Here is an 18,185-nt window from a genome sequence, read left to right on the forward strand (position 1 = left end):
CTAGTTTAGGAGAATATAGATGCCAATCCACCATCTTCCCCAAATGCTCTCTCTGGGCCAAGTCTATCAGAGTCAGAGAATACTTTGGGGGCTTGAGGAGCTGAAGGTCAAGCTAACCCTTTACACCCGAAGCTCAGGCTGCAGCACTCTCAGCCTGCTGGCTTCCTGGGCCATATTGCTTCTCCCAGCCTCCTAAAGGCAGCTCCAGGCTCTCATCTATGCTGTCAGCCTGATTCCTTGGCTAGTCAGGCTGTAGGAGGGAAGACGCTCCTAAAGCAGAGGAAATACCCACTGGGAACAGAGCAGAGAAGAAGGCGGATGAGAGGCTGTTTCACTAGTTCCCAGGCCCATCAATGTCAAAGTCCAGGCAGAAACTACATGTTTGGAAAATGAAATTGTTCAATTAGCATCTACCACCAATCACAAGTTCCTTAAAAACCCAACTTTGACACATTAAAGGCAACTATCTAAAAAGTTACAGTCCAGAGAAAGGAACACAGTATGGTCCCTCTGGAACTTTTCTGCAAACTCTGCACTCAGACAAAAAGACCACAGTCCCAGGAACTTGAGGGGCAGTAGGAAGAACACCTGACTTGAGTCAGATAACTGGCTCCAATCCTGCCTCTGTCAACTGCTTGTTAATGACTTCACACATGGGAGTTTCAAAGACCCACTTTCTCACCGTAACAGCAATAATAATGACATGACCTACTCCCATGATAGCTTCCCTGGATATTTTGGAAGACAACTTCTCATTCCTGAGCCGTGGTCATTTTTCAGACTCCCTGGTACTGCCATTCAATCTATTTACCCTGTCGGGCACTGTGCAGGGTGTTAGGATATAAAAACAGGAAGACACGGTCTCTGCCTTGAAAGAGCTGTGAAGGGAGAAAAGTCAAGTAAAAAGTGGACTCCAGGAAGGCCTCCTCAGAAAGTTACATTTGAATTAAGGCTTAATTTATTTGTTACCCACAGTAAGAGGACCTAAGGAAAAGCAAAGGTACAACATATTATGAGACATGCTGCTAGATTTTTTTTTTTTTTTTTTTTTTTTGAGACAGAGTCTCACTCTGTCACCTGGGCTAGAGTGCAGTGGCATCATCATGACTCACTACAACCTGAAAGTCCTGAGCTTAAGCGATCCTCCTGCCTCAGCCTCCCAAGTAGCTAGGACTACAAGTGCAAGCCACCATGCCCAGCTAATTTTTTCTATTTTTGGTAGAGACGGAGTCTCGCTCTTGCTCAGGCTGGTCTAGAACTCCTGAGCTCAAGCAATCCTCCCACCTCGGCCTCCCAGAGTGCTAGGATTATAGGCGTGAGCCACCACACCCAGCCTAGATTTTTTATATATATAATTATAATAGCTAAAGTCATCAGTGTTTCACATGTATCAAATCATTTAATCCTTTTAACAACCTATGAAGCAAGTATTATCATTATTACTTACACTTTACCAAGGAAACCGAAACACACAGCAATGAACTTGCTTGCCCCAAGTTACACAGCTAGAAAGTGGCAAGGCAGGGATTTGAGCCCAGGTGGCCTACACCTGTGCCCCAGCTCTGAGCCAGGACTTTGTATGGCCTCCAATCATCTTCCAATTTAGTTCTCATCATTCTACAAGGTAGTGATAATACAGCCTGATTTTTCTGATTAGAAAATTTAGGTTCAGAGAAATTAAATGCCTGTCCCATGATCACTCACCTAGTGAAGTGACAGAACAGGAACTTGGATCCAGCTCTATCTTACTACACTGTCCACTTACTTTGCTTAACATCGAAGGAGTGCTGGTTAAAAATGCATAGTCCCAGGCCCCACCTCCACCTCCTATATGGGAATCTGTGAGGATAGGGCCTAGGAATTTGCATTTTCAGTAAGCTTGTGTCCTGCAGCACACCCTCTAAAGACTCGGAAAGCTACGAGGGGTCACTACTCACCATCTTCCCAAGGTTTGCCCACCCACGATCACATAAAAGATGGACACTCAGCCCCACCACCTCCTCCCCCACCTATTAGCTTCTTCCATCCTGCAGAGAACCAGTGACCCTCCACAACAAAGAAACCGGTACATCACTGGATCCAGTGAAAGCATTTTCAATGTCTCATTCTAACAGTTTCCTCAGTCTTCAGATGTACTCGGCACTTCTGTATCTCAAAACATCCCTTCCTGCCACCCACCTTGGTAGCTAACAGTCTCTTTCCTCACTTTCTCCTCCCTTCCACACTCCTGGGAAAAAGAATTTACACCGGAAGTCATAAACTTGTGGTCTGTAAGAGCAAAGACATGGCTCATTTGGCCTTCCCTTTATTTTTTACATAATTTGAAATAGCTGTCAAACATTTAAGAAACTGAGTACAAATAAAAGTTCAGATTCTAGCTTCTCCTGAAAAATTAGAAAATCTGCCATCACTGCGTTTCTGGATGACAACAGCTGGCCAGAGCTGAGTACAAGTGGCCAGTTAGGTGCAGCGAGCCCTCTGGAGTTCCGCACCATTCCTCCCCTCTCAGCACTGCTTCCTGGCCAGCTTCACTCAGCTGCCACCTGGCTGCCCTAGTCAGCAGGTAAGTGCCAGCTCTCCAGTCTGCATCCCAGTGGGGAGGGTTAGGAGGCATGGCAGCACTGCGAGCAGTTGCACAAACCTTCCAGATGGCTGGGAATGAGCAGTGCAGGAAGGGGAGCCTGCTGTGGTAGAGGGCACAGTCATCTATTCCCCTCACTGCCACCAGAAAGAAAGCCCTCGGAAAGGCTGCCTGCTTTTGCTCAGGACAGCCTTCAACCAGCAACTCTCCCACCTCCGGTCCTTGTCCCCTCACCTGATCCAAGGGTACGCTTCCAAAGGTCCAAGAGGGGACCAATTAGAGATCAGTCTTCAAAAGGAGTTCTTTCTGAGGGGTGCCTAGCCTCTAAGAACGAACTTTCCTGTCCTAGAGCAAAAAACCTATTTGTCCTTGTTTAGGTGACATTTCTAAACATCCATTTGGCACTTCTCTGCAGGCATAATTGTGTGTCTGACAGTATGCCTTGCTCCAAAAGGAAAAACTTGAGCCCTGAGAGTAATGAGGAAGAGGTACAAGCACTTTCTGGTGAAGTTAGAGTCACCACTGAGAGGAAACATAAACACTGCCCAGCACTCTGTTTTACTAGCTCAGGTAAGAAGTGAAGACACTGGCAAAGGAAACGCCTCAACCACATAAGAGAATTTCTGCTGACATCTCTGTTCCACTAACTTCCTAAGCAATCTGCTCATGTGGAAGTTATGGCTTAGGAATCAGCCCCCAAGGGACAGAAAAGGTGGGAAAGGGAACTGAGCGCTTGTGTGTGCTATGAGAACGTGGTTACAGCCAGGAGACCGCAAGCAGTAGCATGACAGCACAGTTACAGTACAGTGTGCAGCTGCCGTCTGACTGCACCAGCACCAACCTGCCTACTCATCCTGCCCAGCAAACACCCACTCGGACCCTCCTTGCCTCCGTACCAATTCCTTCCTGTACCTTTCCTTATCCACAAGCCCTGGCAAAGTAGATAAGGAACAGACTGGCAGCTCCCCAGAGGCGGGCCTACATCTTTAATTTCTTCCTCCAAAAGTCTCAGCAACCAATATTGTCCCTCATATTCCAAGAGGCTTAACAAATGCAACTAAATCAGGATGATCCTTCTCTCCATGGGACTTTACCCTCACCCTCAGCACTCGTGTCTTCTGGATCCTCTCAGCAGCCCCTGTTCTTCCTGAAGCAGGGAAGGCCCCCTGCTAAATTCCCCATGGAAAAGCTCCCCTGCTCCCCAGGGGGAGTTAAGCCCCCAATGCTACAGGCAGGAGGGACAGCCCCTCTCTGCCTACACTTCTGACCAGCCAACTATTTGCCTAGTTCTTAAAGGGATGCAAGAGCTCCTAGAAAGGGGCTAAGAAAAGAACTTGAGGAATATTAATAGCTGTGGCCCCTTTCTCTCTATTTTCTTGGTGCTGCTTCCTTCATTCTCTCCCTGCCACACCTCTCTGCCCCCAACCTACACACACAACCCACTTCAGGGAGGTCATCATTAAAACAAGTTCCCTTTAAGTATCCAAACCCGAGTTCTCAAAAGTGTGAGCTTTCAATTCTTCCTTGCTCTCCTGCAGTTGTGCTAAGGTGGGAAGGCTTTGCTTACCTCTCATAGCTCTGCATGAACTAACAGCTCTAGGCCTTGCTGCAGCAGCTTGCCTACACAGTTTCTCTGTTCTCTGGCATTCCTAGGAAGCTCAGCTATCCCACTGGTCTCCTGACATCCTATCCTAGCCCCCTGACCCCACATGGCTGAGAAAATTATAGAGCAGGACTAGTTCTTCTCAGTATTCTGAATGACTCTCAGTACTTAGCAGAGTTCTACACATAAAAGGTGCTCAAATAAATGCTGGCTAATGTGTTAATTCATGACAACAGAGGGCCCCAAGAGCCAAAGGCAGGGATGACAAAAGGTCCTAGAAGTTCTAGCACTGGCTACATCCTCTACAATGCACTCCTTCTCTTCCAAAGTTACAGCTGCTATAAAACTGGTGAAAGAGTCTTCTGGCTGTAGCTGCCACCCAGCCAGACTGTCAATGGCAGGCCTCTCCCTCCACCTTTTGGCCGATCTTGGCTTCCAATCTCCTCACACGTGTCCCCACTGTCTCCAAGTCCCTGCTGCAGTAACAGGGTCTCATCCAATACTCCCATGAGGAAAGGCCATTCCTGGGAAACTTGCCGTACCCTCATCCATGTTGCCTTTCTCCTCCCTCATCCCTCTTCTTCACTCCTCTCTTCCTGATTCATTTCTCACTGGTTATCTATCCACAACCTTGTCTTTGGCTCTGCTATGCCTAAAAATTCGGGACCACCAGGAAAAGGGAGAGAGGGGGCTCACAGGTTTGGCTGAGTGGGCATCAAAAGCTTTAGAAAGGGCACCAGCAAGGATTTTCTCAAGTCTACCCTGCTTCCTCCAAAATGCCAAACCCCTTTTCTCCTTCACTACTTCATATACCTTGTGCCTTGGATCTTTTCCATTCCAGCTCCAGGCTCTGCGTTTCTAGCTCTAGAAAGCCCTTCACACAAAAATGTCAAGGGGATAATGAGCCTGGTCAAGTGGAGAGGAACCAAGATTTGTTTCGCTTGGAGGTCAGAAGGATTGCCAGGTGCTCTTACAGGTCCCTATGAGGTTGAAATCTCCCTCAACCAGCCTCGGAAAAAGATGATTTTGTTGTTGTTGTTAAATAATAATCAGAAAAAGATTAAGAACCCTTTCCATCTCTTCACTGTCCACTTATCACTCCCACACCCTCTTTCCCAATCCTCCTCCTTAAAGAAAGCCCTTAAAGTTTAGATTTTCAACCCCAATCATTTTTCAATCCCTTTTCTTGCCAGATGGTCCTTCTCCACTTCAGCACAGATTCTGCAGAGGTTTTAAGCAGGGTTTAAACACTTCCTGAAAGCTTGAATTGGGATAAGGGCTTGTTAGGCAATTCCAGGCCAAAGGAAATCTGCTTGTTTCCAAGACAGTTTAAATAACCTAGACACGGCTGTTTCTGCCAGTCTGCAAACTCAGCCTCTCAGCGAATGGCTTAACCTAGCTCTGCCAGGGTGATGGAGCACACATTGCCCGAGACCTGTCACCACCTTGAAAAAGAAGGCAGAATGGAGGCTTGTCCCACAAAGAACCCTGCTCCTGGGGGCCAACCACTGCCCTTTCACTTCAGCAAGAAGAATGTGGTAGGTCCCAACATCATGAGGATGATCCAAAGGCCACAGTCCTATCTCACATCAGCGCCCTCCCTCTGGCCAGCCGCAACAGACTGGTTGCTGGTTGCTATTTCCTGCACATGCTAGGAATGTTTATGCCTCCAAGCTTTTGTTCAACCAATTCCTTCCATCTTGAATGTCCTCCGCCCCCATTCTTTCTTAAATATTCAGTTCAAATGTCAACTTCTTTCTGAAGCCTTTCCTAACTCTAAGTCCTGACCTCATTCTCACCCTTCCCATGCTCTCTGATCTAACTGAATTCAACCTGACTGATGGCAAGATGCCTCCTCTGCTCTAGAAAAACACTCCACTTACAAGCTGTACTTTCTTGGAGGAGGACTAGGAAATAGTAAGGGCTAAGGGTAAGTCTCAATACCCCCACCTTCTCACTTGCAGCATAGGGCAAATGCCCACCTCTACAATGAGAATATGCATACCAATGAGAAGGCATCTACAAAGAAGAACGGATACTCAGAACCCAGAAGGAACACACAGGAAGTCTCTGGGCCAAGCAAGGTCTTAGCTTTCCCCCCACTCTCAACTTGAACAACTCCCCCAACCCATCCTTAACCCTTTCAGCTGACTTCGCTTCCTATTTCATTAAAAAAATAGAAACAATCAAAACAGACTCTCAATAAATTATAACCAACTCATTTACCCACCACCAGCATCAGTGTGGATTTTGCTCTCTGCTCAAAACCCTCAGAAACACAGCTGCCATTCACTCAAAGGAAAAGCCAAAATCTTTACAGTAACTTACAAGGCCCTCCTTCATCTGGGTCCCTATTCCATCTTTGGCCTCATTTCCACTACTCTTTCCCCCTTACTTTCTCCACTCCAGCCACACTGTCTTCTTATTATATCCTCAAAGACACCAGGCTCATTCCAACCCCAGGGCCTTTACACCTGCTGTACACCCTGTAACTGGAGCACACTCCCCAGAGAGGTGATCTCCAATCTCCTTCAGGTCTTCCAGTCAGATGTCATCTTCTTAGTGAGGTCTTCCTTGACTACGCTAGAAACAATCAGAACCTGTCCCGACTCTGCTCCCCCTCAGCACTCACTTTTATTTTCTATTTATTATGTTTATGTAAGCTCCATGAGGCTAGGCATTTTTGTCTGTTTTGTTCATTGCTGTATCTTCACTGCCTACTGAAGTGTGTCCCTGGCACTAAGCTGACCCTCAATATACATTTTTAAAATGAAAAAACATTTGCTGCCAGCTCAGAGTGGTGCTCCCTGGACAGGGGGAGCAGCTTAGGCTCCACTTTCTAGGCCTGGTCTTCAGTCCCCACCAGCCTTCCCAGTGAAGGGTCTCACCTGCTTGCAACAACCATGCCCATGCAGAAAAGTCAAAAGGGGGCTACGCCTTCTGAGTACCCAAAAGATTCTGGGCAGAAGTGACTTTAGCCCAAGAACTCAACTAAAATTGTACTCTGAAGAGATTATAATGACAAATGCAAAAGTCCTTTCCCTGAGTTTAAGGAATCATAGGACCTTCCTTTCCTGATGTCTACTGTTTTGGACACTGCTGATCAGCCCTCCCTGAAGCACTGTACGTAGTTAACCCTCAATATGGAGCACACCCCTGAATGTGAAAGACCTTTATGCTCATCAAAACAGAGTACAGGTTAAGAAAGGCTAGGAAGTAGTGTAGGAAAAGTAGAGAAAGAGAGAGAGGTGTGGGCATCTAAGGCTTTCATTTGCTTACTTACTCTAACCCTTTGAGGGTGTCTTCCCAGCCAGGCCCCCATGCTACTGCGCTATGCTCTGGCTCTGGCCTTTGCCCTTGGGCAGCTCCCCATCCTGCCTGGGATAGACAAGGAAAGATTCTGGTACAGTGTAACAGAGCTGTGATAAAAGGAGGAACACAGAGCTCTGAGAGCAAGGAGAAAGACACCTAATAAGGTGGACAGGATGGATGACGGGAAGGACTTCTAGAGGAGACAGGAAATGTCACTGAGCTGAATCTTGCAGGACTTGGAGGAGATAAAGAAGGTATAAGAAAAACACTGCAAGTGGAAGAAAATCCATGAGCAAAAGCCAAGGAGATCTTGGAGCAAGCAGAGATTACTTAAACAGGACATAAAAAGTGATCATTATAATAGAAAACATTGATAAATTAGAAAACATTAAATACGGTAAGTGAGCAAAATTTATTCATTTTTTAAAATGCCATTTAGAGAGTGAAAGGAAACCTACAGAATGGGAGAAAATATTCCCAGGAGATCTATCCAACAAAGGACTCATATCCAGGATACATAAAGAACTCCTAAATATCAGTAAGAAAAGGACAACAGAAGAAAAATGGCAAAAGACTAGAACAGATACTTTACCAGAGAGGATATCCAAATGGCCAAAAGATACATAAAAAGGTATCCAACTTCATTAGTCATCAAGGAAACACAAATTATGCAACCTCAATGTGATAACACTAACGTACTCACTGGAATGGAAAAAAACAAAAAGAAAATATCTGGTGTTGGCAAGGATGTGAAGCAAGTGGAACTCTCAAACACTGATAGAGAAGGTGTAAATTAATACTACCACTTTGGAAGAGTGTTGGGTATCATATTCTAAAGCTGAACATATGTATACCCTATGATCCAGCAATTTCTTTCCTGGGTGTATATCCAACAGAAATGCATACACATGTGTACCAAAAGACAAATATGAGACTGTTCATAGCAACACTATTCATAATGACTACAAACTAAAAACTACCTAAATGCTCATTATCAGAAGAATAGAAAGGAATTATGGTATATTTACATCATGAATTACTACACAGCAATGAAAATGAATAATCTATGGCTACATACAACATGGATAAATCTCTCACATATTATGTTGAACAAAAGAGCGAGACACCAAGAGTACATACTACATGATCCTATTTATAGAAAATATAAAAACAGAAAAATAAGTCTATGCTATTAGAAGTCAGGATAGTGGTTACCCATGGTAGGGGTTTCCCAGAGGGGGATTCTCAGATTTTGATAATATTCTGTTTCTTGACCTGGGTATTGGTTACATGAGCTCAACCGTAAAAATCTGTTGTGCTAGATACATACATACTTTCATGTTTGTATAATATACTTCAATCAAAAGTTTTAAAATAAAATGGGCGCGATGGCTCATGCCTGTAATCCCAGCAACTCGAGAGGCTAAAGGCAGGAAGATCTCTTAAGCCCAGGAGTTCAAGGCCAGCCTGGGCAACACAGCAGATTGCCTGTATCTAAAGAAAAAAAACTTTTTTTTTTTTTTAAAGCTTCAAAACGGCACACAGAATGCACAGCTCAGCAGATTTGGGAACATAAGATCGATCCACGGAACAAGCTCATCAAGTAGTGGAGGTAGGCCGAGACTGGAGGATCGCTTGAGGCCAGGAGTTAGAACCCTGAGCAATATAGTGAGACCGCATCTCTTTGAAAAAACAAACAAACAAACATAGCCAGGAGTGGTGGTATGCACCTGTAGTCCCAGCTACTCAGGAGGCTAAGGTGGCAGAATCACTTGAGCTCAGGAGTTTGAGGTTGCTGTGAGCTGCAATGATACTACTGTACTCTAGCCCAGGCAACAGAGAAAGACCTTGTGTCAAAAAACAAAAAAAGGAGTAGCAGTAGTAGCAACAGCAGCAGCACAAATCTCAAGCTGCACATCTTAGATCATTAGGGTTCAATTTTCCTTTAGAGGAAAGTCCTTTGTTCCTCAATTTTGGAAGATAATACATGAAAGTACACCTGTGTGGCCAGGCTCTGCTGGCTCTACGCATGCATTTATCTCATTTAATCTTTGTAACAACTATATGAAATAGCTTTCATTATCTCTATTTTATGGATGAAGAAACTGAGGCTCCAGGAAGTTAAGTAATTTGCTCAGAATTTCACAGTAACTGGCAGACCCTAGAGTTTTGACACGCTGGCACCAGGCTTCCTATAAATGCTGCTCCCAGGGCACATTAGTCCTTTGGTCTCTGTCATACCTTGTGGCAAGAAGCCACCTTCCATCCCAAATACACCCCTGCAGCCCAGCTCTGTCTGGGTGGGGTTAGAAAATGACTGGCAAAAGGTCCAATGCCTGACCCCCAAATTCTTGGTGTTAAAATCCCATTTTTTTTTTAAGCCATCTGGGCTCAGAAGGCTCTGAGTCAACACAAAATAAACATGAGAGATGCTCAACATCATTCTTCCCCATCTAGGGATGGAGGAGCTCACAAATACAGACCCTGGTCAAAGAAAGGCCTTCCCCTAACAATGCAGTCCTGCTGGAGCTAAGACTGCAGATAAGTGGAATGTGTCCATCCACATTTGTCTCTTATTCCTCCTTCAAACAGAGCAAGTGTTAGTAGGCAAATGCAGGTCTGTGCTTCTCAAATTGTGTGCTGAGATGCCCCAGAGCACCGTGGTGAACTCACAGGGATGTTGTAAAATATTTTAAATTTTTCAGGGAAACAAAGCAATACTCAACATTTGTCAGATTCCCCATGAGTTCACTGTTTTAACATTAGATTGTACTACATTCTTTTCAGTGATGTCATTTCTTTGTGAAGCTGGGTTTTTCACAGTAGCTATGATAAAAAGCAAGTACCATGTGAAAAGCAATGTGGAACAGGAAACGAGGATGGCAGTAATCAATCTGATTATCAGGTCTGAGATGTCTATGTAGTGCCCAGTATATCCCATTAGTAAGTAACTGTTTTCATTTAAGAATGAAACAAAAATATGTTTCCTTTCAATGTACATGTATCATTTTTTTCAGATGGCTACTTAGTTGTTAGGATATATTAATAAATACTTACTAAATTGTTTAAACCTAACTACTTAAATAAAACTTAGTTATTTCTTTTGGCCTATGGCCACAATAAAAAAATTACTGAAAAACTAAGGCCCGTGAACTAAGAAAGTTTGGGGTTCTCTGCAGCAGGTGTTTTTAAGTCTCTGATCATAGGCCAAGAGAAGAGTTCCCAGGGCAGACCCAACCCCGTCCCCAGAAGCAGGTGGGCAGCATGCTCAGACTTCCCAGAGAACAGCCCCTTTGCCTGAACAGAAGTGGTTGCACATCAGCCTGCTCTTGGCCCAGAGGCCCTGCACATCTGTGTCAGCCTCACCCCAGGCTCCCAGGCTCCCCTGTGAACTCCCTCCCTGAAAAGCTCTATTCAGCACCAACCTCATGAATAAAACCCAAAGCCAACCCAGAAGCCAGCCGGCCAGCAGGGGACTTCCACACATGTTCAGACTTGGGCAATGTCCACAAGCCAAACTATTAATCCACAGAGAGAGGGAGCTATGGGAACCAAGGAGAGGGCTTCCACTGACAGCTCATCCACTGAGAGGCCAACTCAGGCTTTTTGGGTGAAGATTTGCATGAAAATACCTTCTTTGTTCTCAAGGAGTTTCTTGTCAGCCACACTCCCTCCTTCCATTCTTCCTTTAAGTCATAATCCTCTGTTGGTGACATCACAGCTGTTGAAACAATAGCCAACTGTTGTGACGTCACAGGACTCAACTTTTGCCACTTTAGGTGGGGGGTTGGGGTGGAGAATGTGACAAAGGACAAGAATAGAAAACAGTCACAGAACTGGAATTTGCTTTTTCATGCTAATTTCCCTGGTAATGAAGGGCAGTGACTCAGAAAAGGAAAGGCAAGTCACTGGCAGCAAGGCTGTGTATAGATTCGTCTATACCAAGTGGGGACAGAGAGGAGACAAATGAAAGGGATTTTCAATTCCAGGACCAGCCAAATATGAAGCTGTTCTCTGTCTAGCCAAGTTCAGGACCTTCTCTTTCCATCATCTCTCACCTGGGCCCACAGTAAGTAGAGAAAAGCAGAAAAGTAGGAGAGGCTCCAGGCTGGAATGTTCCCTGGAAATTGATGTCTGGGATATTGTATTGTGTGTGGACTCCACACTGGCAGAGAGACAGACTTTGTCATTTGGACTGCGTCCTAAGGATAGTGACCAGGATGGAGAGGGCACTCAGAGGCATGTCACAGGAGAAATGACTAAAGGAATGGAGAATGTTTACCCTGGAGAAGGGAAGGCTGTGGAGAGGGAGGGTGATAATTGCCTTGAGAATTCAGAAAGGCTCTCATGTGAAAAAGGGATAAGATGTGTTTTTTATGGTCCCCAAAGAGACCTCAGACAATGAGAAGATCCAGAGAGGCTGAAATGAGGAAGAAGTTTTTATTCTTAAATTCCAATTAGAGGCTATAAATTCTTTTTAATTTCCCAATCACAGACTACACTGTTGCGCTGCAGTTCCCAACCCCTGGACCACGGAAGTCCGCTCAGTGGCCTGTTAAAAACGGGGCTGCAGAGCAGGAGGTGAGAGGCCGGCCGGTGGGCCAGGGAAGTTTACAGCCACTGCCCATCGCTTGCATCACTGCATAAACTCCGCCTCCTGTCAGATCATCTCATAGGAACCTAAACCCTACTGTAAACTGTGCAGGGGAGGGATCTAGGTTGCACGCTCCTTATGAGAATCTAATGCCTGATGAACTGAGGTGGAGCTGAGGCAGCAATGCTAGCACTGGGGAGCATTTACAAATATAGATTATGATTAGCAGAGAGGTTTGACTGCACAATAAATGTAATGTGCTTGAATCATCCTGAAACCATCCTCTCCCACCCCCTGTCCATGGAAAAATTGTCTTCCATGAAACCAGTCCCTGGTGCCAAAAATGCTGGGGACTGCTGGTCTTAAGGATGAGGACTATCTTGTTCATTATGGTATCCCAGAACTTACAGTAACTGGCATATAATGGGAGCTTATTAATACTTGTCAAAGAAATGAATGAATGAAGCAATGACAATGGTCTGCTGAAGTTGTTGATGTTTACAGGGACTCATTCATTCCCTAAGTATTTTTTGAACCCCCCACCACATGCCACTCACTCAGTTGCATGCTGGGAATACAACAGTGAAGAGGGCAGACAAGGTTTGTCCATCCCCTCCCCTTTGAGATGGGCACAGATAACACCTAAAGTCCTCTTCCAATGCTGAGATTCCTTGATTCTTAGAGTTGGCTAAAAAAAATTAAAACTGAGAGGAAAAAGGACCCCGAGGGCCATAGATAAAACCTCCCTCCCACCATCACACCTACTCACTGTAAGGTTTTAAGACCAGAGTCCACGGGAGGGGCGGCGCAGCCGAAAGTCAAAGCACCCTCCCAGGTTTCGGCACCAAATGTAAGGTTTTTTGGAGTGGCCGGCGCCAGAGAAAGATAGATGAGCACAGCTGAAAGGGATAAGTAAAGAGGCTTTATTGGGGCGCTCCTGGGTGGGGGTAACGAGTCCCAAGAGAGGAACCCGGGCGAGCTTCACAGGACCCACGGAGTGAGACCAGAGAAGTCGCCCCGCCCAGAAGTCTGGGTGGGCCTATATACGTTTTTTAGGGCTGGGGGATGGGAGTTTTTCCGGAGGGAAGGTTTCGGCAGGAAGAGTGAGGAATTTCTTTGTTTCAGCTTTAGGGCAGGTATTGAGGAGTAGGACGGGCTTCTTTTTCATTAGGGAAGGGAAGGGTGCCTGCCACCAGCCTTACACTCACAAGCCTAAAGATCTAGATCAAGCTATAGCTTCCTTCTCAGGTGGGAGAGGCCTCTTGGTGAGGCAGCACTACCAGGCCAGGCCTGAGCGACAAGGCTGGGTGTTTTTCAAAGCACTCACTCCATACCATGAGACAAAGTTGGCTCCTATGTGAACCTGGGCTCCCTTAACTCAGCAATAAAATAAGTATGGCCCAGCTAGGTAATATAAGGTATTGCAGATACCCTCACTTCCTTCAAGCATCTTAAAATTTCCTCATCAGCCTCAGGCATTTACTTTATTAGAGGCCATAGGAGTGACAACCTAATTACTATACAGCAATTTTCAAAGAAGTCAGTCCACGATCATCTTCAGCCTAGGTTATGCTAGAGCTATACGACAAAAAAAAAAAAAAAAAAAAAGGTACAAACTAGAGAATACCATCATAGGTCAGAATAAGCGATAATCGTCAAGTACACTGCAGAGGCTTGATATCTACGGGGTGCATACTGACATTGTCTCAAATCTCCAATACAGCACTTTTGAGCTCACAGAGCTGAGTATCTAATAAACCCAAAAACCTCCACAGAAAATTTATATGCACATAAAATATAATGTCTACCATTTTAGGGGGTTCACAAGTTCCCAAAGTTCCTCCATAGACTCATTTTAAGAATCCCTGTCCTAACCCATTTTACCTTCCCCATAAATGTACAGGTGATTGTGGATGAAGGTCTGCAGTGCTCAGCAGATATGCCAATGCTGGGCAATGAGAGGCTCACTTACAAAAAGGCACCCCAAAGTTCTTGAGCACTGTGTTTCAAACTTGGGTGCCAGTTATTTATAAACTACTTCATTTCACAGGCCTTCACAGGAGTGTTTGAAGTAGTTAAATCCAAAAATATTAGATGCCAAATGTCCACTCAAATGTGATATTTTCTAATGTGGTTTGTGAACTGGTTCTGGAGACAACTCCCAAAGAGGAGTCAAACCTGCCTTCAGGTAACCAGAGTCATTGAGCTGTGTCTGACCAGCAGGCTACAGTCATAGCTTGTATTTCCTCCCCTTTCCCAAAGTTCCCAGGCTCCCTGTGGGAAGCCTGGGGAATGCGTCTCCTGCCCTCTTCTGGGCCAGCCAGCATGCTCACCAAGTGGCTCCTAGCACTCTAAAGCCACCCAAGTCACAGCTGACTCATGCCATTGCTCTTTGTAATGAGGTATGACATGTATCTAAGCTCTTGTATATTTTCATATTTGTAGCCTACAATTAGGCATTTTTGAGGGATGTAGCTGACTAGTGGTTCTGTTTAGTGACCTATAATTACTCACACAGGCATCATGGCCAATCCCAGCAGCTATCAGGCCTAGAGGCACCATGAGCTCAGACCTCATGGAGGAGGCTACTCAGTTCGAGGAAGGTCCAGAGAGTAGTACTACTGGCAATGTGCCTCAGAAGGGCCATACTGCCCCTCCTTGACTGCTCATGGAGAGGGTCTCCTCCCTCCCCCTGCCTGCCAAGCCCAAGTGCTGGCACATTTGTGTGTCCAGTGCTAGCACTGGACCACCTTGTGGGACACAGTCTCCATTACCAAGGCAACAGCAATGTAAAGCAATTTCTAGAACCCCTCACAAGGATTATACCCCCAAGCCCACGAGACCCTGCAGTCAGCTGCCATGCGGCTGGGCTCTGGGAATGGACATGGTCTCCTCTCTGAGCCAGCCTTTCTGTCACCAGTCGCAGTGGCCTCACTGATCCTAATCCTCCCTCATGTGAATGCCCATCACTCTGCTTCCCCACCACTTCCCTGGCTAGGAGGGAAGGGCTGGTTTAGCATAAAGCTCTGCCCCTCACCATATTTCACATACACATTTGGCTCCAATAAAAACTGGTTTATTGATTTTTTTTTAATGGAAGCTCAAATTCCGATTCTAAATACTAATACAAGCAAAGACACTGCCACCAGCCAGCCCCGTGCAGCTATGAAATACAATTGTGGCCCATACTCAGACCAGCATACACATTAAGTATAAGCCCAGTTATTGAAACCAGAATTACTCTGCAAATTTCCCTTCTTGCCCAATACTCCCTCCCAAGTACTTCAGAGTGCTTTATACTTTTCAAAAACACTTTCATATATTATCTTATTTCAGTCTAGCAACAAGCCCAGGAGGTTAAATGCAAAAGGTATTACCTCCATTTCACAAAGGAGGAGGCTGGGGCTCAGAGAGGCTACATGTCTTGCCCCAAGTTCACTCAACTAGTAAGTGCAGAACCAGGTCTAGAACTGCTTTGTAGCTGTGTGAACTGTTTCTTCGTATGTCAGCAATTAATGATAGCTACCTCACAGAGTTATTGCAAGAATAAATGAACTAATATTTAATACATATAAAGTGCTTAGAATGGTATCTGGTTCATAGCTGATGTTATTGTCATTATTATTAAGAGTGTTATCACCACCACCCTACCCAGAATCCTCAATGCCAAATCTAGAGCTCTTCCCCTTCCATCCTGCTGCAGCTTTACAAAGATTGCTCAGGAGATAGTTTCATCTAACCTTTAGTGACTCCAGACCCAATCCCTATAATTTGTCTGTGGAACCCAGAACTCACCAGGCTCTCTATCCTGCCACTCCACAAACTTCTCCCTACTATGTACATGCAGAAATACACACACACAACCTTTCCTGCAAGTCTGACTCTAAACTCCTGGCCTCTCATGGCACTTACGCTATCTGAGCCACCATTCTGTGGCTTGCCGTGCCCATAGTACATGACTCTCACTTATCTCCAACTCTTCATTTAGTTTCTTTCCTGAACAATCATTTCATGAGCACCTACTCTTTACCTACCCCTGTACTAAGTACTGGGAAAAATATTCCTTGCCCTTCAAAACATACCAAATGAGAAATGCAAGAACAGTGCAGGATGCACAAGGGGCAGTGACAGCACAAAGGTACCAGAAAATAATTCTGATGGCAGCACAAAAGATTTCAAAGAAAGCAATACTGAAGTGAGTTTTAGAGTGGCTGGAGTTCTCCCAGAAAACAAGGGGAGAAAAGGACATCCCAAGCTAAGGGAACAGTGTGTACAAAGGGATACAAGGCAGAATCATACAGAGTATGGACTATGATAATCTCACACTGCCAGCATGCAAGGGGTGGGGAGTTGGGGGTGTGTGTGGCGGGGGGTGTTACTGTGATATAATAAAGGAATATATCTATATATATTTGGTTTTCTTCTAGTTCTTGGCATAGAGCTTCAAAAATCCTTGGCATTTCCTGAGTGATGGGGTGAGAGGAGCTGTTTCGTTATTCCTAACAAGTCCCTCAACCATACCTGAGTTTATACTAATGAGATGACTCTTGGTGAGCCCTAGACTGGTAGCCAGAAAGACCAAGACATGACTAGAGGGTTGGAATTTTCAGCCTCAACCCCCTGACCTCCTTCAGGAAGAAGAAAGAGGCTTGGAGATTGAGTCAATCACTAACACCCAATGATTTAATCAATCATGCCTTGTCTTAGTCTGTTCTGTATTGCTATAAGAGACTACCACAGACTGGCTAATTTATAAAGAACGGAAATTTATTTCTTACCATTCTGAAGGCTGTGTCTAAGACAAACGGGCTGCATCTGGTGAGGGCCTTCTTCCTGCATGGTCCCACAGAGGAAGGGTAGAAGGGCAAGAGAACACACACAAAAGACAGAGGGCAAGAGGGGGCTGAACTTGTTTTTATCAGGAATCCATTCCCAAGATAAGGGCATTAATCCATTCATGAGGATGGAGCCCTCACAGCCAAATCACCTCTTAGTCCCACCTCTTAATATCCTCACAATGGCAAATAAATTTCAACACAAGTTTTGGAGGGGACATTCAAACCACAGCATGCCTACATAATGAAACCTCCATGAAAACCCTGAAACTTCAGAGTTCAGAGAGCTTGCAGGTTGGTGAATACATCAGGGCACTGGAAGGGTGGTGCAACCCAAGAGGGCATGGAAGCTCTCTCTACACGTGCACACACCAGCCTCCAATACCTTGTTCCATGCATCTTTTCCATTTGGCCATTCCTGAGCTGTATCCTTAATAATAAACTAATAGTAATAGTAAGTAAGACTAATGTTAATAGTAAGTAAACTGCTTACCTGAGTTCTGTGAGCTGTTCTAGCGAATCCAAGGAGTGGGAGGGGTTGTGGGAACTACCCCCTCCAACATTACAGCTAGTCGGTCAGAAGTATGGGTGGCCTGGACTTGAGAATGGTATCTAAAGGGGGAGCGGTCTTGTGGGACTAATACTTGAAATTGTGGGGATTGTGCTAATTCCAGGTAGTTAGTGTAGAAATTGAGTTAAATAGTAAGACACTCAGTTGGTGTCCAGAGAGTTGGAGAAATGACCTTTGTGGGGAAAATTACTACACATTTACTGTTAGGAGTGTTATGAGTAGAAATACATCAAAGTAATAACAGAGTGAGTAAGAGAGTGTGTATGTGAGAGAGAGAGAGACAGAGAAAGAGAGATTAGATGTGGGAGGGTGGGCAAAATGAGGCTAGAGAGACAGGGATGGGCCTTGAATGCCATGACAAGGAGATACCTGGCCTTCTCCAGCTTTCCAGCAACCTTAGACACTAAAGCCTCAAGGGAATCTCCCTCCACTGGCTCCTCTTGAGCCCATACTGCCTGGGGGTGGCAGGCAGCTGGGACAACACACATCGAGTCTGCCTTTCCATGGGCTGAGTGGCAATCCTGACTCCCTGGGTATGCTGACAGCACACTAATTTTAAATGTAAAATCCTTTAACAACTGTTTTCTCTCTCCTTCCATCTTTTTCCTCCTTCTAAAGAAGAGCTGTTTATCCCTATTCTCATTTGTGCCCCGCTCTGAGCCCTGAGTTTAGTGCCAATGCTTTCACAC

The 18,185-nt window shown here is 45.3% G+C and overlaps 1 protein-coding gene across 6 annotated transcripts in view; it reads right to left on the reverse strand.

The window, feature by feature from the left end:
* The window catches only part of DENND2B (DENN domain containing 2B), a 109,373-nt gene that overhangs the window by 56,302 nt on the left and 34,886 nt on the right, over positions 1-18,185 (reverse strand). Inside the window, exon 1 of one of the 6 annotated variants that reach the window (XM_045557465.1) lies at positions 17,419-17,439. The exons of 3 other annotated variants lie outside the window; for them this stretch is intronic. The gene's annotated coding sequence lies outside the window, so the exon portion shown is untranslated. Of the gene's footprint in view, positions 1-1,118; positions 1,125-11,128; positions 11,167-17,418; positions 17,440-18,185 lie in introns of those variants that run through there. 2 more of the 6 variants (XM_045557464.1, XM_045557466.1) reach the window with 2 other exon arrangements.

This window comes from Lemur catta, chromosome 7 (genome assembly GCF_020740605.2).
Source record: "Lemur catta isolate mLemCat1 chromosome 7, mLemCat1.pri, whole genome shotgun sequence".
Classification (NCBI taxonomy): domain Eukaryota; kingdom Metazoa; phylum Chordata; class Mammalia; order Primates; family Lemuridae; genus Lemur; species Lemur catta.